Raw genomic sequence first — 27,068 nt, forward strand, 5'->3', positions numbered from 1 at the left:
TTACCACTGAGACAGAGCACAGTTCTGCAACACAGCAAGAATCCAGTGAAAGCTATTTGCAGACAGCACTCTACACTCCAGAGAGGAGCCAGTGTAGTAAAAGAAACTATAAACCAGTCTGAAATAAGTGAAGGAAACATGTCAAGGTTCTCTGGAGCATGGGGCACAGACCAAGAGTCACTGCGTCAAGATGGTGATAACACAGAGGCCAGATGTTGATAACACAGAGGCCAGTGAATCAGATAGATGTTCGTAAGCCTCTTAGGCAGCTCTGTGTAGAGCCAGCAAAGGAAAGAAAAGAAACCAAAACTACAGACAAGGAGGCAGATAAATATCTCTGGGGAAATTCGCCCAAAGAGGGAAGGGGTGGAATAAGGAGTAAAATGATAGCACGCAATGTAGAAGAACCTCACATGCTTCATTTAACTGGTGGCTTTCTGAGATGCCCCATTGGGCAGGCGCCACTGCAGGAGATGCTCAGATAGACTGGGCACCATCAAGACCCCTTCCAAGACGTCAAACAAATGGAAAACAAAAGCTATATATAGAAGTCAGTTGCTTTAAAAAACATGAAGTAGATGGAGAGAATGGAGAGTAATGGTGCAGAAGAATGCTATTTTGGATGTGTTGGGCAGAGGAGGACTCCTTAAAAATATAAGTCAGACCCAGACTGGAACCAGGTGAGGATGGGCACTCTGAGTGGTGCTGGAAAAGATGATGGGCAAGGTAAGGACAAGGTCAAAAGTGTACTCAGAAATTTCACAGAGCAGCCCGATCACAGTGGAGAGTTCAGAATTCTTCCAGAGAAAGAGAAGCACACAATGTAAACACGAGGCAGAAGAAAGCCTGGGATGGGAGACTGGCTGGTCTCCATGTGTGGCTCTGAGGAGTGGGCATAGCCTTAATTTCTGGGAAAGTAGCTGTACAGCTATTCAGAAAATACAGAACGGAGCAGAAATAATCCCCAGGGATGTGGGACCAGTATTGGCTTTGCACTCAGTGAAGCCAATCTCTTGTACCAGTACATTCTGCACAGAGATTTGTCTACCTCTCATGAGATGAGATAAACAGACTTAACTGTCCACAGTACATCTGTGGGCATCATTACTATTCAGGGGCAACCTCTGGTTTTAATTTCAGTGTTCCTCTCAAAGCCCCAATAGTTGAAATTTAATGCCATTTTGACACCATGAAAATATAACTATGCTGGGTGACTTCTGTTCTCTAATATAGTAATACTAGTATAGAAATGCATGTATTATGAAAATGAAGATCCTTTCTCTATCATTTGATTCACAACCCCTACCTGTGATAGCTATGGCATAAAGAAGAGTGAAAGCTTTTGCTTGGGGATAGACACTGAATGTTGGACTTTGAAGCCCATTCAACCAAGAGTCTATAAATTTTATGTTTCTCATGGACTCCTCTCCCCCTTTTTTCTGATGCAATGAAGAACATACTTCTGTACTTTTGATAGACAACTAAAGGACACGAGGGGCCACTGGCTGAAGTCTAAACTCTCGTCTCTTCTAGCTCTTCATTCACATCTGTCTTGCGAGTAATTTGAGAGAGCAGTCCACATCGGGCCAGTGCATGATCAGAATGTGTGAAGTACCTACCTTGCTCTGGATCTCTGGAGAATCAGCTGACAAAGGGCAGGTACTCCCGCCAAGCATTCTTTAGTGAGACCCTAGCCTGATCCATGTAGTCTTCTTCTAGCAGCCCAACTGCAAACAGTTGCACTCTACCTAGAGAACCACCTGAATACATAGTTTTTCCAGATGAAAAAGTCTACTTGGAGGGGATCAAATTCTTTGAGATCTACTGATACAAAGCCTGGTGCTGTTGTCATAAGGACAATCTTTAAATCTACTCTTATAACAGATAATAGTGGAGACTCTCTCCCTTTTTATTATGCCTGAGGGATAATAATTTGATTAACACCAGCAATTGGAGGCAGCACTCCACCTTCTGCGAGTATTATTCAACAGATAAACTGTTTAATTATTAAGCATTTTACATTTAACAATGAAAAGACCTTCAGAACAGAAAGAATCTTTGCTCAGCGATTTAGAGAATGACTGAGTGGCTCAGAATCCCGTGGGGATGACACTACTTTGTATACTATTCTGTATACTCTGCAGAAAGCAAGAGTCTCTAATTCTAGATCAAAAGCAACATTCTTAGGGCACACTGAACAAAGTTGTCTATTTGCTTCCAAGACAGGGTCTCATTGTGTAGCCATAGTGACCTCAACCTTGAGATGATACTCTTTCCTCAGCCTCCCAAGTACTAAGATCACAACTGACCTACCTTAGAACTGCACCTAAGTTTTCTCCCCAGCATTAACAGAAGACACACACACACACACACACACACACACACACACACACACACACACACACACACACACACACAAGGCTCAAGAAATATTTTCTATTGCTATGCATAATGGACATAGGTGTCCATTTCTACACATAAAGGACATGGGTGTTTCCCAAGTGATGCTTCATGCAATAAAACTAAGAATACATCTGAAATAATTTTATTTCTCAGAAACAACCTTTATACCATGAAAATTAATTCTATTGATCTCTGGTTTCATATTCTCATTTCTCATAGGTTTGGGAGACCCAAGAACCATATTCTGTGTGGGGCCCAGGTTCTTTTCCAGTCCCAGGTCCTTTTTAAAATCAGGCTGCTTTACTGAGGCCCCACACTGGCAGAAGGAGCCTCCCTAGCAATCAGCAGCAGCTCACAGAAACATTTCAGGAAAGCCTTGTAATCTGTTTATAACTTGACATCCAGCAAAAGACTTCAAAATCCCAGTGGAGAGCTGGAGGGCTTGAGCCATGCCAAATCCACACTCAGTAATCAGATCTGGGATGAACTGCAACTCTTTCCTTACACACTCATCCCCATCCTTCAGGATCTATTTCCAGAATAGCCCTGGCACATCCTCTAGTTATATCTTTTCCACAGCTTTGGATCTGGGATTTGAGCTCTCTTTTTCAGAAGAGCATCCTTGTGCCCACCCCTCTCTACACTTCCTCTGTCCCCCTTTCCCTCTGCTCACTGGAGGCAGGCCAATCCTGGCAGCAAATGAGGATCGTTGACTTCGAAGCTGCTAGCCTTTCTTCTTCCCTAGGACATTCCCCTCCCAGCTCCCAAAGTCAGTCTCCCCAGGATCTGCCTGAAGCCAATACATCATTATCTCCTCTACATCTTATTTTCTGGGCACTTCCATTTAACTTTCATTTTAAAAGACTTAGCAGAGGAAATCTCTTACCTCAGGAATGGATTTCAAAGTAGAGCAACATAAAGGATTAAATTTGAGTTGAGACTCAAATGGAAGATTCAATCCTATGTTGAGATGGGTGTCAAAATTTAGGGCTTTTATAGTGAGATCCAGAACAGAAAGCACATTTATATTCAGGTTTAGGACTATTCTACTGAGATCTGTTCTCTTATCACCATGCAAGCCAGCAGAGTCACTAACTCCCATCCATGCATTTAATTTAAAATGGCTATTTAAAAATGTGTACATTAACTCAGGTTTGTCTGTTATGAAAAACTATCCACCTATAAAATCATTTTCTCGAGAAAAAAAGCTCCAGTTTGATCAGTCAGCTTCGGTAAGCAGTGAGTGTTTGCGAGGCTGGTTCTGGCTGATCCTGCACTGAGCTGTGGATCTAGATCTGTGTTGACTTTCTGTTAGACAGAAGGCACTGTGAATGGAGATAAAGAGCTGAAGCAATATTACACAAACATGTACATTTCTGTATCTGAAAAAAAAATAAGGAAAGTTCATGTTACCATGCTTCAATCACAAAAGAAAAATTAAAGAGAAAAGAGGAGAGAGTGAGAGGGAGAGAGAGAGAGGGAGAGAGAGAGGGGGAGAGGGAGAGGGAGAGAGAAAGAGAGAGAGAGAGAGACCTACATGTGCTCACACCTACATTGCCAGCATTTGGGAGGCCAAGATGGAAGACTAATACAAGTTTTAGGCCAACTTGGGCTAGGTAGTCAGTTCCAGGTCAACTATTGCCCACCATGTAAAACCTTTTCTAAAAAGGGAACATGTATACAGTCAGTAAAACTCTTTAGGCTCCCTAATTTGGCCAATATTTATAAAATGCTACTGTCAGCCTGGATGTTAGGGAAATAAAACGTTTTTTCAGAGAATTCCAATCTTGCAGAAGTGAATGGAAATAATTCATTTCACATCAATTTCTGTATCATCAACTATATATGATTACGTGTCATGGAACTCAGAGTGTACAGTGGGAAAAATTCCAGTACATTCAAATCTGTGTAAAGCTTCTTGAACCATGGTGGTTTTCCATTGAAGGAACATCCATGGGCAGAGCCATCTCATAGATGCAAGAGACAGAGGGAAAGAGGTTTACGAGGGGAAGTCAACCTTCCATGTGCTTTCTTTACTTCACCCAGGACAAAATAGAAAAACACCCAGGAAGCCATCCCAGCTATCTTTTGTGGCATGGTACATGTGAATAGATCTACAATCCATCTAAAACATTAGTTTAATTTTAACATAAATATAACAAGCGTACACTGATACTATAAGTCTCTTCTGGAAACAGCAGCAGAGACCTGTGCATGAGCCTACTTAAATACTTAAATACTTAAATACTTCTTTTACTTTTGGAGGCCAGGATCCGAAGCTCTGGTGTTCCCTAAGCCATTTTCACTACTAGACTGACACTAAATAAAACTACACACGTGCTATGGTTGGGAAATTGTTTTGGTGTGCCCTGTCAAGCTATCTGAGCTGAAATTGAATCCCTATTTTCAGATACTGAAACCATAGGAAAATACTGAAGACTTAAAAGCTACAGCATTTGGGGGGTTACTTAGATGTCAAGGATATGAGCGCCATGACTAAATTCTGAAGACTTTTCCAGAAAAGGGAGAAACACTAGACAAAATAGGGGATCCCTGTGTTTCACCAGAGGACTCTGTGCTATGTCAGGATCCTACCAGCACCAAGTATAGACCATCAACATATTCTGAGCCTCAGCAGTTGACCAAGAAACAAAAGCCAGAATAAATATCTTCCCTGCATAAAATACCCTCCCTCAAGTATGTTGCTATAGTAAAAGAAATGAATTAATCTGTCATTCAAGGTATCTGGCCCATTATTATATTGGTTGTATTGGTCAGGGAGATATATATATATATACGCGCGCACGTGCACACACACACACACACACACACACACACACACACACACACACACACACACACAGGGTTTGTTAGAATGGTTTGCTTCCAGGTTATTGTCAAACTATTCTAACAATGAGTCTACCAATGAAAAGTTCAAAAATCCAATAGTTACACAGTCCATGAGGATTGATGTATCGACTGGACTTTAGTATATTCCAGAATCCCAAAAAAGTAGGCTTGAATACCAATAAGGAAATTAACTTAACAGTGAGAGGAAGGACAAACAGGCAAAAAAACAAAAAAAAAAAAAAAAAAAAAAAAAAAAAAAACTAACTCCCTTCTACCAAGGTGTGGCCCAGATTACAGATCGATTTTTTTTTTTCAACTCAAAAGATCCAGCTATAGGGTCTCTTCCTACCTCAAATGATTCCATCAAGAAAAAAAATCCCTCAAAGTTGTACCCAACAGCTTGGGTTTTAGTTAATTCTTGATGTCAAGTTGACAACCAAGAACAGCCATCCCATAGTTATTAACCTTTGTTAAAAGCAGGAAGCTGAGAAGCAATACATTGCTTCACTATTTAGAGAGGTTCTCCTAACAGCTCTTGGGAATGTTAAAAAGTGTTAGAGAGGGGCTTAATTAGATTATGAACTGCAATGTTTTTAAGTCTGAGCAAATTCAAGTAAATATCAAATGCAGCAATGCTAGGAACCTTCACCAATGTGACGCTCAGGCCAGCTACACTCCTGCTACCTGTAAAACTTACACCATTAATGTACACAATCTGATTAGGTCAAAGTCACTAACTGTGGAGCAAATTGAAGTACTCTAAAATGGTCACATTTAGAATTTAACTTTGAAAAGTGCATTTAAATTATTGCATTCCTTTTTGACATTTAAAAAAGACTGTCATTTCCTATGGAAAGCAACAAATCTTACAGAGTATTCAACACTCTAGTGAGTTGCTTTATATTTTTGTATTTAACATTAAGTATTTTTGGATTATTGTTCTGTGTGCTTTGTTTCATGAAAAATTGAATTTTAACAATAATTTAAAGAGCTCCTATTATATGTATGGTCTGTTATATAGCTATGCTACAAGTCATTTAAACCTCCCACTGTGAGTAAAAGTAATAGAGTTCTGTGGCAGAAACAGAAATATTGCTGGCTGACTTTGGGGAAGGAGCTGGGGAAGCAGATACGCATCTTGCAGCAGGAAGCAAACAGGCGATCCCCTACCTCTGTCTGCTTCATCACTCAGAAGGCAGAACTTCCAGCCTGTCCATGAAGCCAGGCATCAGCTGGAAGATCAAATTGTAAAAGAGTACTTGGATCGTGGGGCTCTGATATGGTGAACAGATCAATCCACTGAAGGATTTATAATTTGATGGTATTATTAACAAGGAAGTGGTCCAGGTTGGAAGTACCAGCTTTATGCCTCTGTCTAGTCTATCCCTGGCCCCTCTCTTCCTCTCTCTGTTTGCTGGCCTTGAGGCATTAAGCAGACTTCTTTACCACACACTACTATCCTCCTGACACTCTGACTCACCTCAGGCCCAAAGTAGCTGGTTGACTACAAAATGAAGGAGACTGTGTTAAAAGGAAGCCTTGCTGCCTTAGGCTTTTCCCCCAGGTGTTCTGGGCAAAGAAAAGAAACTGAATGATGTGGTGGTGACTCATCTGTTTGAACCCCACTTTCTGCACCTGTGAAATGTGGGAGCTAGTGGTCCATCTCCCTCAAACCACTTCGCCCAGAGCTCCAAAAGGACTTCAGTGCAAGAAACAACCCTCAACCCATCCTTTCTAAGTTTCTGACTAAAGAAAGTTGTCAGTTAAAATGGAATGATACTTACAACAGTCTGAGCGTTTCACAAGCCTGGGAGGCATGACTTGCTTGTCACAAAATTAAGATTTGTTTGTTTGTCGTGTGTGTGTGTGTGTGTGTGTGTGTGTGTGTGTGTGTGTGTGTGTGTGTCTCACCATTAGATGCATGTGGAGTTATAAAAACTTGCAAGAGTTGCCTCTCTCCCTCTACTATGTAGGTTCCAGGGATCAAACTTTGGGTTCCAGACTTCACAGCAGGTGTCTTTAGTGTCTGAAAGCCCTTCTGTGCTTCAAGGTTAAAATTTTGTATTAAGTATTTTAAGAAAAATTAAGTGTTGTTAATTTTCCTCTGAAAAAGTTAAGTAAATAATTTAGAAAGATTCTTGCCTAAGCTGTGATGCCCCTGTTGTTCTAAGTGCCAGCAAATGCTATTTCAAATGAAGATAACCAGAGCACTCTGCTCTGACTTCAGGAAGCAGAACTACCACATGTAGTTCGCTCATCGTTTCTGAAGTATTCTTCAGGTTCTCACTGTGGGCTCAGGAGTCTCTTCTCTCCTCATCTTTTACCTTAGCTTGCATTAGAAGTGTGTGTAATGACACACATTCAAAACTACAAACAATTCTCCAACTTTAGAAACCAGGCCACAGGTACTAGCAGCTTGATCATTCCTGGCTGATGATATCTTTAAGTAGACTTAGAAACCTAACTCCTAATGACCAGTGAAACCTAAGCAACCCATGTCATAAATACACTGGTTACAGGATAATGAGATGCCCACCCACCTATATCAGAGTCCACAGATATGGCAAGACTGTGTAACCTCTTCTGTAATTACTGTGACAACTTTCCACTGATCTTTCGGCTCTATGACCCCTTCTCTGCATCTACCCAGTGCTTTCCTCTAGGCATGAGTACATTCTCTCCTTGTTTCTTATGTCCTGAAAAAGTCTTTTGACACCTATACCCTTGGCTTTGCTTGTGCCATTCTGACTGGCATAAGGAATTTGGGATATATAGTTTATTGTAGATGAGGTATGGGTATCATTTGTGGTAGACTTTTAGTTTCTGGTGGCAATGAGTATCTTACTTAGTGCTCTGTTTGATCAAATTTTTGTGTTCTTAGCATCTAAACAGAGTCCAGCTTCATCTCAGTTACATTCATAGGATATCAAAGGAAACTGGCCATCCATGATATATTATTATTATTGGATTATTATTCTCAACTCTAAGAAACTCTAAGAAACTTTAAGACAATTTGACACTGAGATTTTAACACCTTATAACTAGTTTTTAGTTATAGGGATGTGTTAACTGAAATCCAGAGATGATGAGTTAGTTGCCCAGTTTATTTAAATGGGAATGAGCTCTTAGAAAATAATCATAGACCTGAAGATCAGAGAAAGAATGTGGCTAAGGATGTGTTTTCAGACACTGGTAGGCGCTTTAAATGAACAAGTACACTGAATTCTCACAGCACAGGAAGAAGTTTGTAAAACGTCTTAATTTTAAAGTTTTCTTAAACCAGGCAACTAGTATTTTGAGGCTTGAAGTGGTGTATAGATGTGTAAGGAAAACATTCGTGCTCTACTTGGCACAGTTAGACGTTGCATGGGAGCTCTCACAGAGTGAGAACTTTAGTACTCACATCAATTGGCCTCTGAGTGGCAAATTATCATTTTCATTTCAAACACCCTCGGTCTGCCACCATCAACCAAAGTGAAGCATTTGGAACTAAAATTTAACAGTACAAGGGGCCTTGGAGTACCTGTCTGGAACATAGTCTTTGGTGAGAGGAACTATAGTAAATCAGTTGTTTCTGCAAACTAATGAATTCCCGTGCCTGAAATTTATTTCCAAATCACCACAGAGACCCTGGACCTCTATTTTCATGAGACTTACAGACACAGGGACTCACACAACACACACACACACACACACACACACACACACACACACACACACACACAAGCATAGATACACCTATATGGACAGACAGAAGTGAGACCCGAGTGCTGCCAGAAAAAGTAAAGAGCACACAATATGGACGTCATGTTGTTCATTGTTTGCTCTTTTGTTAAAGGTTCACTTTGGGATGGAAAGCAAAGAAAACACCTGGTTTTAAAACAAAGTAAGCAAGGTAACAGCAAAGTAAAAAACGGTTACATTGAATTTCCAGCAAAAATGCTTCAAGTATCACATCTTCAAACAAGCCATCTTTAGTTTAAATATAGAACATAGAGAGTTGAAAATGAAGAACATTAACTTGGCCAGGAAGAGCCCATCAGTGTAATCAAACACTTCCCGAAGGAAGGCAGCATCTATAGTGGGCACCAGCTTAAAGCAGTCCAGAAGGCTGGGGCACAAGCAAACCCTGAAAGCACAGTGCAATTTAGGTCCCTTGCTGCCCACTGTGGCAGAAAAGGTGGAAGAGCCTTTTGAAAAGTGCACTCCAGGGTGCTTGGGCCTCTGAGGGAAAAGTGTGCATGGAATAAGCAAGTGGCATTAAGACCCTCCAAATACGGAGCTAATAATGAGAACAGTGACTGTCTCCATAGCAACTGAATGTGTGTAATAAAAAGGTTTGCTGTACTGGGGTTTAAGCCACCCAATATCAGATGGTCAGGGAGTTGTAAAATCCCAAGTCAATTTCCTCCATCTCCATGAACTTCTACATTGAGTAAACATATCTGAGTAAGAGTTGCCAAATTTAGAACAAAAATCAGCTGGCAACTGCTTGAAATGCTTTCACAGCAAAACGTATTCCCCAAATCTGGCTAAAATCCAGTCCTGCTTAACATGCAGTGAGCAGCCGCTGTACGTCATTCAACATCTGTAATCCACCGGGGTATGGGTGGCTGGAGTTCACAGTCTTCTGAAAGTCTCCGTTTCCTCAGGTATAAACAAAGGGAGATGGGAAATGCTGGACTCACTTAATACGACTGTAGCGGAGGTGTAAAAAGCAAATGTAGCCAGGTGTAATGAGGCACTTCTGTAATCCCAACACACAAAAACCTGAGGCAGGAGGGTCATGGCTTTCAGGTATAGCATGTAAATGCTAGAGGTGACAAAAAGCACTTGCAAAGATATGTCCTTACAGAAACCAAAACAAGTCCAAACAGAAAAGCAGGACAATTTGATATGAACATGGTGAGACTCATGCTTCTACTCTTCAGCTGGAGGCATAGGAAGGTATGCTTACCTGTGCACCCTGGAACACACATCGAACACACATGTATAATATTCACACATGTACATACCCACACAGCCAATACACATATAAATGCACATGCTTACCTGGGAGAATGCATGAGCACTCCTGCACATACACACACACATACATGCATGCATACACACATGCATGCATACACACATACATACACACATACATGCATGCATACACACATACACACACACATGCATACACACGCATGCACACACACTCATGCACACACAGACACACACATGCATGCATGCATATATACATATACACGCATGCATGCATACACACATACACACACATACATGCATACACACACACACACACACACACACATACACACACACACATGTCTGTTGGCAGGCAATTGGCTCTAATACTTTGTCTTAATTTGGCTCCCAAAACCTGCGCCCCCAGCTGGCTTCAACTGGTCATAATGAATGGCCATAAGCCAATGGCTGGGCAAGAAGAGAGAGGTGGGACTTTTAGATTGCACTGGTAAGGGACCGAGGGAGAGAAGAACAGGCAGAATCACCATGACAAGAAAGAAAAGAGAGCAGATTTTAAGGCCACCCTCCATGTAAGAACCCAAGAAAGCGGCTCTAGGGGGCCACCCCCTGATTACGTCCAGAATAGTAGAGATGAAATATAGATTTCAAAAGATGCTAACTCAGGAATGCCAGAGTGCAGTGTGTGCTAGCCACCGAGAAAATTAGAACGGCCTGGCCATTGAGCTAGTCAAGGTGAGCGTGCCTGTGCGAGTCTTTCATTTGCAAATCCAGAGGAAGCATGAGTGTAACAGCCAGGAACAAAAGCAGATTAACTATTCACTGCTACACATGTGCATAAGTACAACACACACACACACACACACACACACACACACACACACACACACACACACACAGAGTCTGAATGAGAAAAATGTCTGAACAACAAAAAACACTCTATGCTTTTCCATAAATATTTCCTCCCAACTGTTTTTCTGATGCTTTTTGACCATTATTGACAGTTCCACAAAGAAAATAAGTGTTTCCATTAGCATAGAAAAGTAACCATGTGAATTCTTTACTTTCAAAGATTGTTCTGAAGAAGATCTAGCTGATACAAATGGTTAATGTTGTATATATGGATAACAGAAGAAAATGGAGTCAAACAAGAATGTTCAGATTCAGCCCCATCCACCAATAAAAACCTTTCATCTCTGTTGCTGGGTTTCCCAGCTGTTACACCTGCACCATTACACAAATGGCCCTATTTTTAGCTTCATATAACTTGACTAAAATCTCAGAACAATTGGGCGTAATTACTATGCCTCTTACTGTCAGAGTGCCTTTCTGCAGACTTTGAAGGCCAGGAGACCCCTGGGCCTGTATCCCTCACCAATACCTTTGCTTCTGTCCTCACAAGAGACAAGAGGGCTTCATATCTAAAATGCGTACCTTGCAGACTGTTGCTATAACAATCTCATCCCAAACTTACCCAAAAAGAGGGATGCATTTGTGTGATGCTGGAAAGGCACTGCTAAACACAGGTGTGAATCTGTTATCTTGCTGCTCTCCAGAGTGCAAGAAGTCTTCATTTGTTTTAAAGTCATTATGAAATAAATACAAGGCTTATAAAATAAAGAACAAAAAAAGGCAGGGAGGAAAGAAGGAGGAACTGAATGAGGGAAGGAGAGACAAAGGGAGGAAGGGACAGAGGGAGAGATGTTTAATGTACCCCAGACACATTTTCCTGAGTTACTAAAGTACAATATCAAAACAAAAACACTGAGGTTGATCCAGGCAGTGAGATCACACCAACTCTATAGGCATGTGCATGTATGTGTAGTTCTGCATGATCTCATTTGTAAAGATCTGCAGTCAGGACACAGAACTGTTCTGTGGCCGCTGGCCTCTTTCCCAGGTGCACCAGCTCGTCTGCCTCCCCCTCATTCTAATGTCTAGCAATGGCTGATGAATTCTGCAACTTTTCAATTTCCTTACGTTCAAAAACATCATGTGGCTTTCTGTGTGGAGTTCTACAAATTATCCAGTCAAGAGGCATCTCTGAGAGTAAAATAGTTCTATTTTTTCTTTCATCTGTAAGGGCTTTAGCTACGTAAACGTTTTCTAGTCAATGCACACTCTATTCCTCAGTCTCCTTGATAGACTTCTCATTGCCATGCAACAGCCTGCTCCTCAGTCTTAATTGCTTGCTCTGATAAAACCACGGTCTGCATGGATTTGGAGAAATAACACTTTCACTCTGTGCAACACACACCCAACTTTTTCTTCTTCTTCTTTTGCTTTGTGTCTGTGGTTGTTTATTTATTTGGGGAGCAAAGTCTCCTCTGTAGTGCAAGCTGGCCTAAAACTCAAAAATAGCCCAGGCATGCAAAATATAGCAATCCTCCTGCCTCCTGGGATTATAGGCATAAGCAACACATGTGGCCACCATCTTACATTCAACCTACCTATACTTTATATTTAATGCTTAGTCTCTTAGAGATCACATATGGTATATGCATGTTATTTTTTTCATCCATTCTGGTGATTCCTTTCTTTTATCTCCTGTTTAGCCATTTTTATTTAAGGTAACTGTTTGGGAGAAGCCTGAAATTTGTTTATTTATTAACTATATCCCCTCTTCTCTCACTTTCCCTGTCACTCTGTCTTTCCTCCTGTTCCTTCTGTTTGTTAAATTTTTTTCTGCGTTCTCCTTGTTCTTTTCTTCCTAGTAATTAAATTATTTATTCACTATACATCCTGATCACAGCCCTGCTCTCCACATAGTCCCTGCCTCATAAAGTCCTTCCCACTTCCTCCCCTTCTTACCTGGGTACCAACCTGACTTATCAAATCACTGCAGACCTAGTCAATCCTCTCATAGCTGCTTTTCCCTGGGCACCAGGCCCAGAAAAAACAACCTGCCTTTCAAGCCCACAGGACCAAAGCCCGCTGTGCTTCCTGGTATGATCTACAAAGTGTTTTCATTATTAAAAACAGAGCGTGGGAGGAACAGGCTACTCCTGGCAAGAGCTCAAGGCCACTTGCTTCACTTGTAAATTGACTGACCTCAGCATCATCTCTTTCAGGAGGAATTGTTAAAGGCCACTGAATTGAAACCTCTCACCCTATAAAAGTAAAATGGATTCACAGTGAAAACCTTCAAAGGGAGCATAGGTTGTCAAAGTACATGAAAAGCCTGAATGTAACCAGCAACTAAGCGCTGAGATGAAAGCATGAATGGAAACCTTGAAACAATAGAAAGAGTCCAAATAGGAGTTAGTAGTACTCATAGTCACGGTAATAGCGAGTGAATGCACTTTTCTTCGTACGTAATGTCTATTCTGCTTAAAGTGACAGAGGAAGAAGAGGGCGTAGTCAGGTAACGGCCTGAAAGCTCATGCCAACACCAGTGCGGAAGCTTTAGAAAGCCATTTTATCTTTCTGGTCCACTGTCTCTTAATTCTCACAGTAGAGATGATAAAGCCATGTCAATGTGCCACACAGGATAAGACAGGTAGTTTTTAATTCTTGAAATGTTAGCTAGCTGCTTTATGTGACAGCAAAAGGAAATACTGTAACATGCATTCTAAAAGGAACACTCATTCACTATGGGGAAGAATGCCAACTGACACACTCTTTCTGGAAGTCATTATGGAGAATCCTCAAAAAACAAAACAAAACAACGACAACAACAATCTACCATATCACCCAACTATACCTCTCCTTGGAACATGGCCAAAGAACTCCATACTCTACTCCACAGGTAATTGTTCAGCTGTGTTCATGACTGCTCCATCGACAACAGTGAGGAAGTGGATACAGCCTAAACTCCTTTAGCTGATGAAAGCACATGGTACATGCATACTATGGAATAGTCCTCAGTAGGAAAAAAGGGAACTCAGGAAACTTGCTGGTAAAGAAATGGGCCTAGGAAAGATAGTGAGTGACTTAACCCAGACCCAGAAAGACATCTCACTTTTCTCTCTCATCTTCGCTCCTAGCTCCGAGTCTTCAGGTGAGAGTATATAACATGGAGTCAAACCAGAAACTGGGAGACTATAATGGGACTGTAGCAAGGAGGCTTGAGGGAAATAGCAGGATGCAAGTGATATAGAGGGGGGAAAGTGAAAGAGGAGGACTCAGAGTTGGGGAGGAGGGAGAGATTTCAATGCAGAAAGAAAGAAGGAAAGAGGGACAAATAACGCCAAGGCTTCAAGGAATCATTATTTTATACTTATCTAAACTTAGATGTAATTCTCTCTCTCTCTCTCTCTCTCTCTCTCTCACACACACACACACACACACACACACACACACACACACACACACACACACACACACCTTAAATGAAGTTACGCCACTTGAGTTAACAATGCTCCCCACAAGAAGCAAGAAGCATACACTAACAAAAACCCCAGTACTAGGTATGAAAAATCTCCTTTGAGTGCTTGCTCAGGACAGTCCAAGTGACTCTCTGACTCTCCAAACACAGACTATTGCTCTTGCCATTAGTTGTCTCTTGGTGGTTGGAGTCTGTACTGCTCAAGACAGTGCATATTTAGGACACAGTACTTGGATGATTCAGATTAGATCTAATCTTAATGGTCTAGCATCTCTACTACCAGAAAATACTGTGCAAACTGCCAAGGGAGGAAAGAAATAATAGTCTTATCCAGATATGAACCACAATGACCAACAAGGCAAGATATCTGAAAAAAATGATACTGACACATTAGCAGTACTCAATAGTAGCTGTCTGATTGGATTTAAAGACCACTTAACAAGATGGAAATCATACCTAGTACTAGAAACATAACCAACTTCTAGGGCTTAGGGAGGTAATGGATCTTAGAAAAGAATCTACTGCAGCACTTTGGTAGATGAGCATAATTTCTAACTACGTGATAAATGTTATCCTTATAGCCACTGATAAGTAAACATGAAACAGAGAAGCTTCTCTTTACAGCAAATGGATACCATCACAGAAAACCATAACCGGATGCTGTACAGAGATCAAGGGATCACGGCCAGTCTAGTCCCAGTGGATACGTCTGCAGCACCACTCTTGCTTCCATGGCGCAGGGAACACAGCAGAGGAGGGAGTGGAAAACTTGTAAAGTCCAGGCTACCAGCAAGTCTGCTCTGAGTCTCCTAGAAACCACTGCATAAAAGGACCCGAACCATGACAATATCAGTAGACATGCTAACTAACAAGAAATCAGGAAAACATCACCTGTTACCACCCTTAGACAAAGAACTATAGGTAATTAATGGCTGCCAAAAGAAAGTGAACTAGCCTCTCCCAGAAATGAGCTAGCTAACGGTTTACCCAATGCAAAGTGATCAGCTATGAAACCATATATACAAATATGTCAGCAGGTGGTACAATTGTATTCATGTTTGTGCAAGGATGTGGGTAACAATAATAAAAAAGGCTGTATATTTGGGCTGGGGGAGGGGAGCTTGGTGGGAGGGTCCATGGAAGGGGCTGGGGGTGGTGAAGAAAGGGGGAAATGAAATAATTATATTTTAATTAAAAGCATGCTTCCAAAATGACACATGCGGTTAACCCACCCTGGGACAAAGAGGCTTCTGGCATAACCCTGTAGCACCGATAATTCAAAGTTAAGCCTCCTGCCTTAGAAACACACACAAGTGCACAGAGCTGCTTTCAGCCGAAGCCACTGTTCAGAAGAAACGGGCTTACGTAAGTACAATAGCATTGAGAAGTGGCCTCTCCGAAGCACTCACAGGCTTCCCACGTGTCACACTATTTTTAGGTTTCAGGGAAAATGAATTGCTCAGATGAAAGCACGGCTCCTCCATTCTACCGAAGCACCATATTACTCATGGCCAAACAATTTCCACGGCCCCGACTGAGAGGTGCATTTCTATTACACAGTACACAGGAAGCAAGGCGAGCAAGCTACTCTTTCTGCAGAATTTTCTTGGAGGTCATACATTTGCATGCATCGGCAACCCACCGTGCTTCTTGCCCATGCAGAGCAAGACTTACTCTGGACTTCAATGTAGGGGAAAGATGTAAGCTGCAATGACCCTGTTGGTAGCCACTGGCCGCTTACTGTTCCACATGAGGCGGTGAGGAACTCCAGGCAGAGGAAACGATATGGGCACATCTGGAGCAAGCTTCACAGGTACTACTTCTAGCATTAATGTCCTGTGCAGGTCAAAAGTGCAGCCTGAAAGCAGGAAGTAAGGGGGCGCTCCAGTGTCTCCTTGAGATTTTGAAGATGCCAAAAAGACAGGGTGCCTTATGGGACTCAGAACATCTGTAGACCCAAAACCTAGGGAGATGGGATGGTTGGTGTACAAGCAGAATTCATAGTCTTAAGAAAAGGTTTCTCCATTCCCCTAACCAAGTTTTCAACAGCCAAAGTTAACTTCAAATAGGAGGACCAAGGTTCACCATTTCCTTTACAAATTGTTCCCCAGACTACAAATCCATCCCGTTCAGGGATGCAGGAAAGCCAACCACCTAATTTAAAAATAATCACGGTCATCAAAGAGCACACACCTCTCCTCAGTGCACAACATTCATTCTTGTCAAAGAGTGACTGAGTCGTGGACTAGAGGCACAATGCTCTACAATCTGAGGGCTCCTTCTCTTTATTCCTCTAAAATTGAAGCTGGTAAGGTTTCCATCCATTTTATAATGGAGAAAAAAAAAAACATAAGTTTCACATCTGGGTAAAAGCAGCAACTTCAGGCAATGTCTCCAAAGTAAAACTTAAGAGGTAGTCTGTGAGGCAGTGTGATATCCCAGGATAGCCAAGGACTTAGGCCTTAGAGTTCTCCTGTCTCTGATAGGATCTGTACAGAAACTACTTCAGAATATTATCCACGTCCCCTTTGTCACTAATATTACTAAAATGTGTGGGTCATAGAGGCTACAGGGGATCTGTTCAGGGTGATGACTTTCTGACTATGCTACAGTAAATAGAAAGGGTAGACTCTGAAGACAGTATTGCCAATGGCTATTTAAACTGCGCTGGTATTGCCAATGGCTATTTAAACTGCGCTGAGTCCTCTATAAAAGTTGTAACTCCATCAGGTTTTTCTTTTAATTTTTAAATTTAAAATATGGTGTTTGGTACATTTGGAATCTTATCTGTCCTCAAAATGTAACTTAAGAGAAAGGATTTGCTTTGGCTCACAGTCTGAGAGTGCCGTCCATTCTGGCCCGGAAGCACAGCAGTAGGAGACTAACACAGAAAGCAGAGAGGTGAGTGACTGTGCTCATCATGATCCTCAGCTTGACTGCAGTCTTTTCTCTCTCTATGCAGGACAGGGGCCTGGGCTATTGTATGGTGCTGTCTACATTCAAAGAGGCTCTTTCTGCCCCATAAAATGTTCTCTGAAAGCTCTCTTAAAGACACAATCAAGGGTGTCTCCAAGTGATCCAAATGAGGTCACCTTCACAATGATGATTTGCCATCACAGATATGGGAAAGGGGTCATTCATAACTACCAAGTTTCCACAGTCTTATTTCAGTCTCTGTCTGAGGTGTGATGTTCAAACAGCAGCATTAACACACCCACACCTGCTCTGATGGGTTTAGATGAAGACTCTCAAGAGGGACCCAGAAAGCTCTGTGAGACGAAGAGTTCATGGCACTCAGATGTGCACTGCAGTTTACTGCTAGGCTTAGTATAGAACTCAGTTACAAAGGAAGCCAGTAACAGGCTCGGGGATGCCAAACCTTGCCCTGTCTATGACAGTGTAGTAATCCAGAAAATTGAACAGGCAAATCATCTATACTTGGGAAAGCTGTAGGAGAGCAGGAGGCCCAGCTGCTGCATTAGATGTGCCTGCCTGGCAAAGAGAAACAACCTAAAAAGCAACACTTGAGAACAAAAATTCTACACAATGGAGACAAGATATCCTGTTCAATTGTGTGACCCTGGCCTTATCCACAGCGGACTTGAATAATACATGTACCTCTCTGGCAGATTCTTAGATTAATGTGTATCACACTGTATCCCAAAGAATGCATGACTACAATTCACCAATAAAGGAGGGTGAGAGTCTAGAATTTTGTTCCATGTGTCTATCCATAGGAAAGATACTGCCTGATGAAAACGATGAGACTGCACTTACCGTACATGGTAGGCAGGTCAGGAATGGTTTCCACAGAGGACACTGGACATAGGCAGAGGTGCGGGCGGGCAACACTTCAAGAAGTACAGAAGCAGGACTGGCAGGGGACGGCAGCAACCCTAGAAGAGTCTGGGGTGGCACAGGTTGCTGTGTTTGATTATGTGTTAGGTTGAGGCATCTTCGCTCTCAGGTGAGTAGGACCCTTTGACCTCTAGCAAAACTGCTGGGCAGAGAGTGGGTGTGATGTCAGTGACTATCTAGGCCATAGACACACATAAAGGTGCTGCAGGTAAAGTAGGAAGAGAAGTCAGTGGAATGTGTGTGGTGTCTGAGGAGATGCAAGCCAGACCAACTCCCCGTACTGCAGGCGCTTTGGCAGCATTCAGTGCACACCCCGGCCCAGCCATTCTAATTGTCAAAAATTGTCAAATGGAAATTAAAAAGCTGAGATGTAAAACTGTGATACAACTGTGACACAAAATCATATAGAAACTGATGGAAGCATATTCTGAGGACCCTGAGGAAACTGGCAAAAGAAAGAAGCCTTTTCCTAAGCCACCTTGGTTTCTGTTTTTTTTAAGCCATTGACTTTTCATGAATGTCGGGAGGATGACTGGCCACTTAGAGCTCAGAAAATGTTTCCTCCTCTCTTCCTAACTCTCACCTCTTCCTCCTCTGTTAGAATCTCTTTTGAACTAAGGTATCAAGCATCATCCTTTCCACTGAATGCAGCTGTATAATACAGAGATATTATTCTATTTCACTTCCATCCTTTTGTGTAAAGGTAAGGTCTTCATTAACTGCAGAGGGGTGATTTCTGCCTCATATTGACCAGACAGGAATACAGATGAGAGGACAAAAATTGAGGAAAGGGGAGAGGAGAAAGGAGAAGGGCAGAGGCAGAGGCAGAGGCAGAGGCAGAGGCAGAGGCAGAGGCAGAGGCAGAGGCAGAGGCAGAGGCAGAGAGAGAGGGAGAGACAGAGACAGAGAGAGAGACAGAGACAGAAACAGAGCACTTTAACTTGCTCTATCTCCTTTCTTGTTCAATCTTCCTTTGGTTCATACACCCTTCTGTATATATGGTTTTGCTCCCTTGAACTTGACCATAAAATCAAATAAGTTCTTTGTGTCAGGGGATGTATACTTTTAGAGCTATAATATCACCAACAACTTTTATTAATAAAATGTTGATATTTTTCTGAGTATCCATGTTCATAACAGGGGTGACCACCTGACCCTCATGATTGGCCTAACTCCCTTCTATCCCACACTAATGTACGAGTCTTTACCAGTTAGATGAGAGATATAGGCCTGCTGTGGGATAAAGCTGAAGTCACATAGCAAATATGAGCACTGGGACATATAATGAAAAGATAAGAAAAATGATTCATCCTTTCACAAAAGAAATAAGGGCCCCAGTTCCAGAGCATGCCCAGATCCAAGTCCACATAACTGACCAAGCCCTTTTGAATTGCTGGTATCTGTTGCATTTTCTTCCCATAAGATAGAATACTCTTTGTAGAATAAACTTCTATCACTAAGTGGATGGAAATTAACAGAATTCATTTTTCTGTTGAGGTATTTCACCAAGGAATCCAAACCCATTTTCCAAATGCATCTAAGAAAAAGTACTGAGTTGAGATGTTTCAGAGAGTAGCTGTCTATACCTGAAACCAGAAATGGTTTCTTAACTGTGTGATAGGCATGCTGCTCCAAAGGCCCAGTGGAAACCAAGCTGCTGGGGGAGACTGCTATATGGTGGGTGCCTCTTTTGCTGCCACACAGAGTTTCTCGCAGGCATGGGGCACCAATAGACACTGCAACACAGCTTCGTGTGTGCCTTGGGGAGGGGCACTAGGATGAGTCGTATAAAGAATTACTAATTCCTTAGTTGATGAATCGGAGGTGGTTTTACTGCTAGAAATGCAAACTTTGTTGTGCTTCATCAGTTTTATGGTTGACATGCTTTCAATTTACTTTTCTCTATTAAAACCTTATATGAGTATTTGGATGTAGACACACACACTCCTCTCCCCACCAAAACCAACAGCTCAGGGCAGTTCTGAGTCTAAGCACCTTAAGCAGATCATAAGGAGAAAGTCGGCATTCATCTGCTGGATCTTCAACAATTTCATCTCACTCAATCTGGGCGAGGTAGGGGTAGCTTTCATTTTCACATCTAGTATTTGCTAATTTTTCTCTGACATGCATCAATATATCAATATAATTTCACCATCTGAAAAGGAACCTTGTCAATTAAGAAAAATTACTCTATATTCCACCTGCTTTTTCTTAATTTGTGGTATATTTCTTTCCCTTGCTCTCCTCGCACCCCTCTCCCTCTTTTCTCTGACATACTCAAAATGTGCTTCACTAGAATAGGGCTGCTTGGGGCTGGAAACATCAAGTTCAGCTCTCTTCTTTCAAGCCTGAAAGGCGGAGTTTGGCTTCAGAAAAGTAAAGAAGTGGGCACTAGAACTCAGAGGACACCACCTGTCTCCTCCACATAAGGAGCTAGAACAAACTTAGTAGCCCTGGGAACCTCTCAGGGTGAACCTCTCCTTTGAGGTCAGCCTTGGTCCTTGGCTTCTTCCTTTTAGTAACCCTGGAACATGAAGTACCTCATATGAATTACCATATGAAAAGGTCAGTTTCCTGGTTTTATTAAGGGCCAGTTAACTGGCTCATTAAGGGACAGTTATTTCCTCTTGGTCAAAAAAAATTAGAATCCAAATAATATACCTCTGGCCCTGTGTGAATACTTGATATTCTGTTTTATTCCAAAGGTTCAAGTGTACAGACAACTATCTCCTCCTTCAAAAGTAAACCCAGAATAGCCTGGGAATCACAGGCATGAGTATACCCTATAGGAAGATTCACCTGAAGATACACTAGTGAGATGGGAGGAATAGTTATTGTTGACAGAAATAATGTACTTATCCTTCCTAGAGGGCCTTCTGTCTGGACAGCCAATCACAGAGCTTCCTTCCTGGCAGCACTACTAAGCCCACCTACTTTCTTTGAATCTTAAACTGAAACAGACTACTTTCCCTCATTGTTTTTCCTATCTCTTTTCCTGATCCTGACCTAAAGCCTAAGCATGCTTTCCCTAAGGCTCTGTAGGCTTTCTCATTCTTTCTCTGCAGACTTTCTCTATTCCCCCATAAAGCTGTTTACAGACAGACCTCCACTGCTGAACATTCTGGGTTTCTCAAACCCAAACAAATCAGTGTTCTCTCTTCTTCAATATTCCCTCTCTGAGGAATTCACTAAGATTTCCAGTTTGTGTGCCCTATTCCTTTTCTCAAAAACGAAAGTAAAATTGCCTTCAAGTTTCCTTGCAAGTTCAGTTCTAAATAATTTTATTAATGAAAAAAAAACATGAAAGAGAACTACAAATCTTATTCTTTCCCAAGACCCGTTTGCTCTCACATAGGTGTCCTTTCTGTACAATCTGGAGTTATTTAAAAGAAGAGAATCTCAGTTCAGAAAATGTCTGTGCACAAGCCTGTTGGACTATGATGATGATGATGATGATGATGATGATGATGATGATGATGATGATGATGATTAAAGATTGATGTGATGGGGTTGAGGATTTGGCCCAGTGGTAGAATGCTTGCCTAGCAAGTGCAAGGCCCTAGGTTGGTTCCCAGCTCCAAATAAAAAAAAAAAAAAAGATTGATGTGAGAGAGCCCAACTCACTCTGGGTGATGCCACCTCTGGACTGGTGTCTCTGAATACAAAAAAAAAAAAAAAAAAAAAACAGGCTATGCAAATCCAGACAAACAAGTCAGTAGGCCACACTCCTTCATAGTTTCTATATCAGTTCCTACCTCCAAGATGACATCTTACATTTCTGTCCTGACGTTCCTGGAAGAGGGATTACAAGTTATAATGTAAAATAAACTCTTTTCTCCCCAATTGCTTTAAGTCATGGTGAAAGCATCACAGCAATAGAAGCCTGAACTAAGACACTGTCTCTCTTCCGTTATTCATATATGATATAAGGTCCGAAATCTCATTCCTCCCGTATGTGAGGTTTCTGCGCACATAAAACTATGAAACTATAAATAAATTGGTATGCATGTTCCTCTGGTATGGTTTAATTTAAAGTCCCACAAGCCCCACAAGCCTAAAAGTACAGGAAAATCTTATGACAAACCTACATTAGCCAATAAAGTGTTTTCTTGGCAGAGCTCTCTACTTAACACACACACACACACACACACACACACACACACACACACACACACACACTGGTAAGGTTTTCACGGTGGAAAGCATTTCTGGGTTTCAAACAGAGTGCAAGGCAGGGCTTGATGTTTATGAGGATACATGAAAGCTATACCATAGTGTCAGCAGCCATGGGAAAAGAGCTGGAGACAGTTCTGCACTGCCACCTAAGGCAAAGGTTTACCAGAGTTCGTCAGTGAAGGCAAGACTCTAAACTTCGGCACAGAAAAGAATTTCAAGATATGTCAATTAGCAGTGTTGTAGTTTATTCAGGGGAAAATATTTAGGATAGATGTAAGCATAGGAGTCAATAAGAAAGACAAAAGTAGTACCCTTTCCTATCTTCAAAGGATCAAAGTGCTCAAGCATGGCTGTGGGCTCTGGCATAGGGTGTTTCCTGAGGTAAAGCGGCTGGCTACACTGGATAATGCAAGGGTATGAGATGGCAAGGGAAGTGAAGATGTTCTCACTGTGAAAGAAAGTTATTAATCTTGTTTGCGAAATCCCAGAAAATACCTGGAAAAGGAGTAAGGCCATCATATTCAGGGTCACATACACTCAAGCCTTACATATGTTTTATTGCCATTTTAACACTGTTATTTAAAATATCTCTACGTAAGAGGCACATCACACACTCTACGTCAGCTACTATCACAGCAGGTATTCTGGCCACTGTGCTAGGACTCTTGGTTCTCAGCTGGTGAGAGGTTTCATGCAAGACTCTGGGGTGATGGTCTCCTTTACATCAATTAATGAATTTAACTAAGTTTTATTTAGTTTGTTCCTGTTTTTACTTTGTTCCTGTTTGGTGTGGTTGGTTTCTATGTTATATTTAAGAGCACAATTTCTGGATTTTTTTTTACCTTACCTTTAATGTCATATAGTTTTACATGGAGAGAGTACTGGGCTACATTAAATACTATTTTTATTTGTTCATCTCATTCTTTTACAGCTTTATTGCATGCTACATTATTCCTTTGACTTTGGTGTGTATTTGAAAATAAGGGCTATTCTCTGGCTATTAGGGTTTTGAGGTTAACATATTTCTATTAGTTTTGCTTTTAAATTAAATTTATTTTTTATATTTTTTAATATTTTTATTTATGTGTATATGTGTACATGTGCCACATGTTGAGGGCAGTGCCTGTGAAGCCTGAGTATCAGGCCTCCTGGAGCTGAATATACAAGACTCTAGACTTTGGTACAGAAAAGAATTTCAAGATAAGTCAATTAGCAATGTTGTAGTTTATTCAGGGGAATGAAGACTAACACATACATTTGCATCTTCTGTAACCATAGAGACTAAGAGGATCACAATGAAAATAGTTACTGAGACAGGTACTTAGAAGCTGCTTTTCTAAGTAGTTCATTTGGGTCCACAAGTTAACCAAAGCCAAGATGAAATCCTGGCATTGCTCTGTTTTGTGTCTGCTAGCCTCATTTACATGGCTGGAGGCACAGGGAACCATCAGGGTATTAATCTGGTACGTGCCTTGTGTTTCAGGAGTAGTAGAACCTTGCAGAACAAACCCACCCACCACTCACCATGGATGAGGGCTCTTATACCTGTGGTAGAGCTGCATCCTGGAGACTGTGACCTGCACTGATCCCATCAAGTTCTAAGAACTTCCTGGAACCACTTTACAGGATCTGAGCTGAGACAATAACCAACTTTACCGCACCTAGACCAACAGTGCCTAATTATATATACTTAACCTTTGTCCTACTTCCTCTATAAGAAGATAAAGTTCATTTCATTACCCTGAAAATGGTCTTCAGATTCCTGAACCCCTTTATTTGTTCTTTTAACTCAAGTGGTGACTCTGGATAAATCTATCTGCCTGGGATGGGTAGTGAACACTTGCTTGTTGTCTCAGAGTTTTACTGCTCTGAATAGGCACCATGACCAAGACAACTCTTCTAAGGAAAACATTTAATTGGGGCTGGCTTACAGATTCAGAGGTTCAGTCCGTTATCATCAAGGATGCATGGCAGCATCCAGGCAGGCATGGTGCAGGAGAGGCCTTCAGATGAAGGCCTCTAGGAGAAGACAGGCTTCCAGGCAGCTGAGACCAGGGTCTTAAAGCCCACACCTACACACTCTCCAATGAGGCCACACCTCAAATAGTGCCACTCCCTGGGTCAAGCATATTCAAACCAACACCACTTGTTAAATTTCCAAAAGCCCAAGCTTATGCCCAAAAATCCAGTTCCAATTCTAGTAAGAATCAGGAGGGAAGTGGAAAGGTATCCCTAAGTAGATGCTTTAGAACAGTGATGTGGAGTCAGGTGCTCAAGCACAGACCTAAAATGAGGACACTGGAAGCTACAAAACTATGAGCAAGGATTTCAGCAGAAGCTTATAGCTATGTAAGACTGAAAGCACCAAAACTGCCTTTCTGCAAGGAGTATCCTCTGCAGGATAAAAGGGTATAGCAGAATGAATGCCTTGGCTGTAGAGGACATCATAGTCACTCTTGAGTTTACAGAATATTAAGGAAACTAAAGTACCACACAAAGGGTTAAGAATTTGCCTTCCCTATCTCTGAGATGCTAGCATCACACTGAAGAAGCTGGCGGGCCTTCCTGTGAAATAATTACTTGTGGTTTCAAGTCTCAGGAGTCCCTGGGTCTCTTAATGAGGCACTGAATATTAAATTACACTCAAGAGCGCTGGCTCTGGTTGAGATCATGGAGTTGATTTCTCATGGTACAGCTATTTCTTTCCCCCAATTTTCTGAACGACAACATCAAGTTATAGATCTTTCGCATCATCTAAAACAAGGCTTTGGTTCACTGCCCCGCTCTGCTCCAATGGAGACTTGCTCTGAAGCCTGAGATACAACTCCAGCATTATTCCTTATAAGAACAACTAAAGATATGACCTCTCAGGGATGGGGGGATTTACAGAGAGAGAGAGAGAGAGAGAGAGAGAGAGAGAGAGAGAGAGAGAGAGAGAGAGAATGGAGGGCTGGTGAATTGAAGTCACTAAGGAGGAAACAAGGAGGAAATTCTTTATACACTGACCCGGCAGGAACCTCAGGTCAGAGTCAACAGTCAATACCCTACAGAAGATGAGTGAGGGATGGGGTGTAATGGAGGAGCCTGATGAATTATCTGGGGTAATCCAGTTCAGAGTGGGAACTGAATCAATCTGATTTAAGGGAGCTCCTGTGAATCAGGTATTTACAGATATTTCTGGGAGGGGGCATGATTTTTCCCTTGCTCTGACATATTTGTTTCACTTTATATGTATATATCTGCCTTCTTTTAGTTTAGCTGAAGACATAGAAATAAATTTTCAGAGTAAACCTGAAGTCATCTTGGATTTTAGAAAGATTAAAACCTCACAGGCCAGGCCAGCCTCCCACCCCCTCATGAGAACAATTATGTTACACTCTGGAGTAGAAGCAATCTTGTAGAAATCAGTTAGACACTCTCAAAAGAGATGGGCTTTGACCACCTTGCAGAGCAAGAATTGCAATAAAGATCAACCAGACTACACATTGACCAGGATTGTTTTACTATGCATATTGTGTGCAATAACTGTTCCAATTCCTTCTCCACTTAAAGCTCATTTTAGTATTCCAAAGATAGACTTATGTCACTCTACCCTTTTGTCTGTACCTAAGTGGTTACAGCAAACACATCTGTTCTGAGCTTTACTGTTACTCGTATCTCATTTGGTGTATTTGAGACACATGCCCAAGCCTGTTAGATAACAGCCCAAGTTTTTAACCTTAAAAGTTTCAGTTCCAGCTAGAGAATACAGAGATCAACACAGATGCCCAAGTTCCAGGACCAGGAAAGAGGGAGGAGCCTAGTAAAGCTTGAACAAGTAGAGAATCTGTAGTGATAGTGTAATACTCATCTTTAAGAAGAAGTTCACACAAAGGTAAAAATTCCTGCCACCCAGCTAATGACCTACTACGCACAGTTGCACAGTGAAATCTTGTCTCAGAAAGCAGTCGAGACTCTACAAAACCCTCTTCTTTTGTTTAAATAAATGCAGAATATATTTATCAAGAAACACACACTGTTAATCTACAAATTCCCTAGGCCCAGATTGTAACTACATTATTTAAATTAACTTTTACTTCTCTTTTGTGACTGCAAGCAGATTCAGAACAAGGAAACTGAAGCCATGTATCCCAAAGAATTAAAACTCCCTTAGGAATCTCATTCTGAGGCAGGGAAAGGAAAAAGCCTGTTGCCACACAGAAGAGGAACTTTTCTACCAGAGGGAGGTTTCAATCAACTCTGCCAAGTTATCACACAGTTAAATTAGCATGTGCATATTTCCTAGCTTTTGTTTCATCCTTTATATGAAATACTGATACAGGTACTGGAAATGCTGGAACAAAACCTATGAATCTTTCTCTCATTGTATTGGCCAAAATGTAAATAAATACATTCTGCTTTACCAATTTCTGTTTTTAATTTTCTTTTGAAATAGTAGGAAATTAAAATAGTCTAAGTGGGGGTTGGGGAT

General features: G+C 41.5%; 1 protein-coding gene across 2 annotated transcripts in view; it reads right to left on the minus strand.

The window, feature by feature from the left end:
• Positions 1 to 27,068, minus strand: part of Gabrb3 (gamma-aminobutyric acid type A receptor subunit beta3) — a 235,988-nt gene that overhangs the window by 108,981 nt on the left and 99,939 nt on the right. The gene's annotated exons all lie outside the window — the stretch shown is intronic.

Source organism: Rattus rattus, chromosome 2, assembly GCF_011064425.1.
Source record: "Rattus rattus isolate New Zealand chromosome 2, Rrattus_CSIRO_v1, whole genome shotgun sequence".
In the NCBI taxonomy this organism is placed as follows: Eukaryota; Metazoa; Chordata; class Mammalia; order Rodentia; family Muridae; genus Rattus; species Rattus rattus.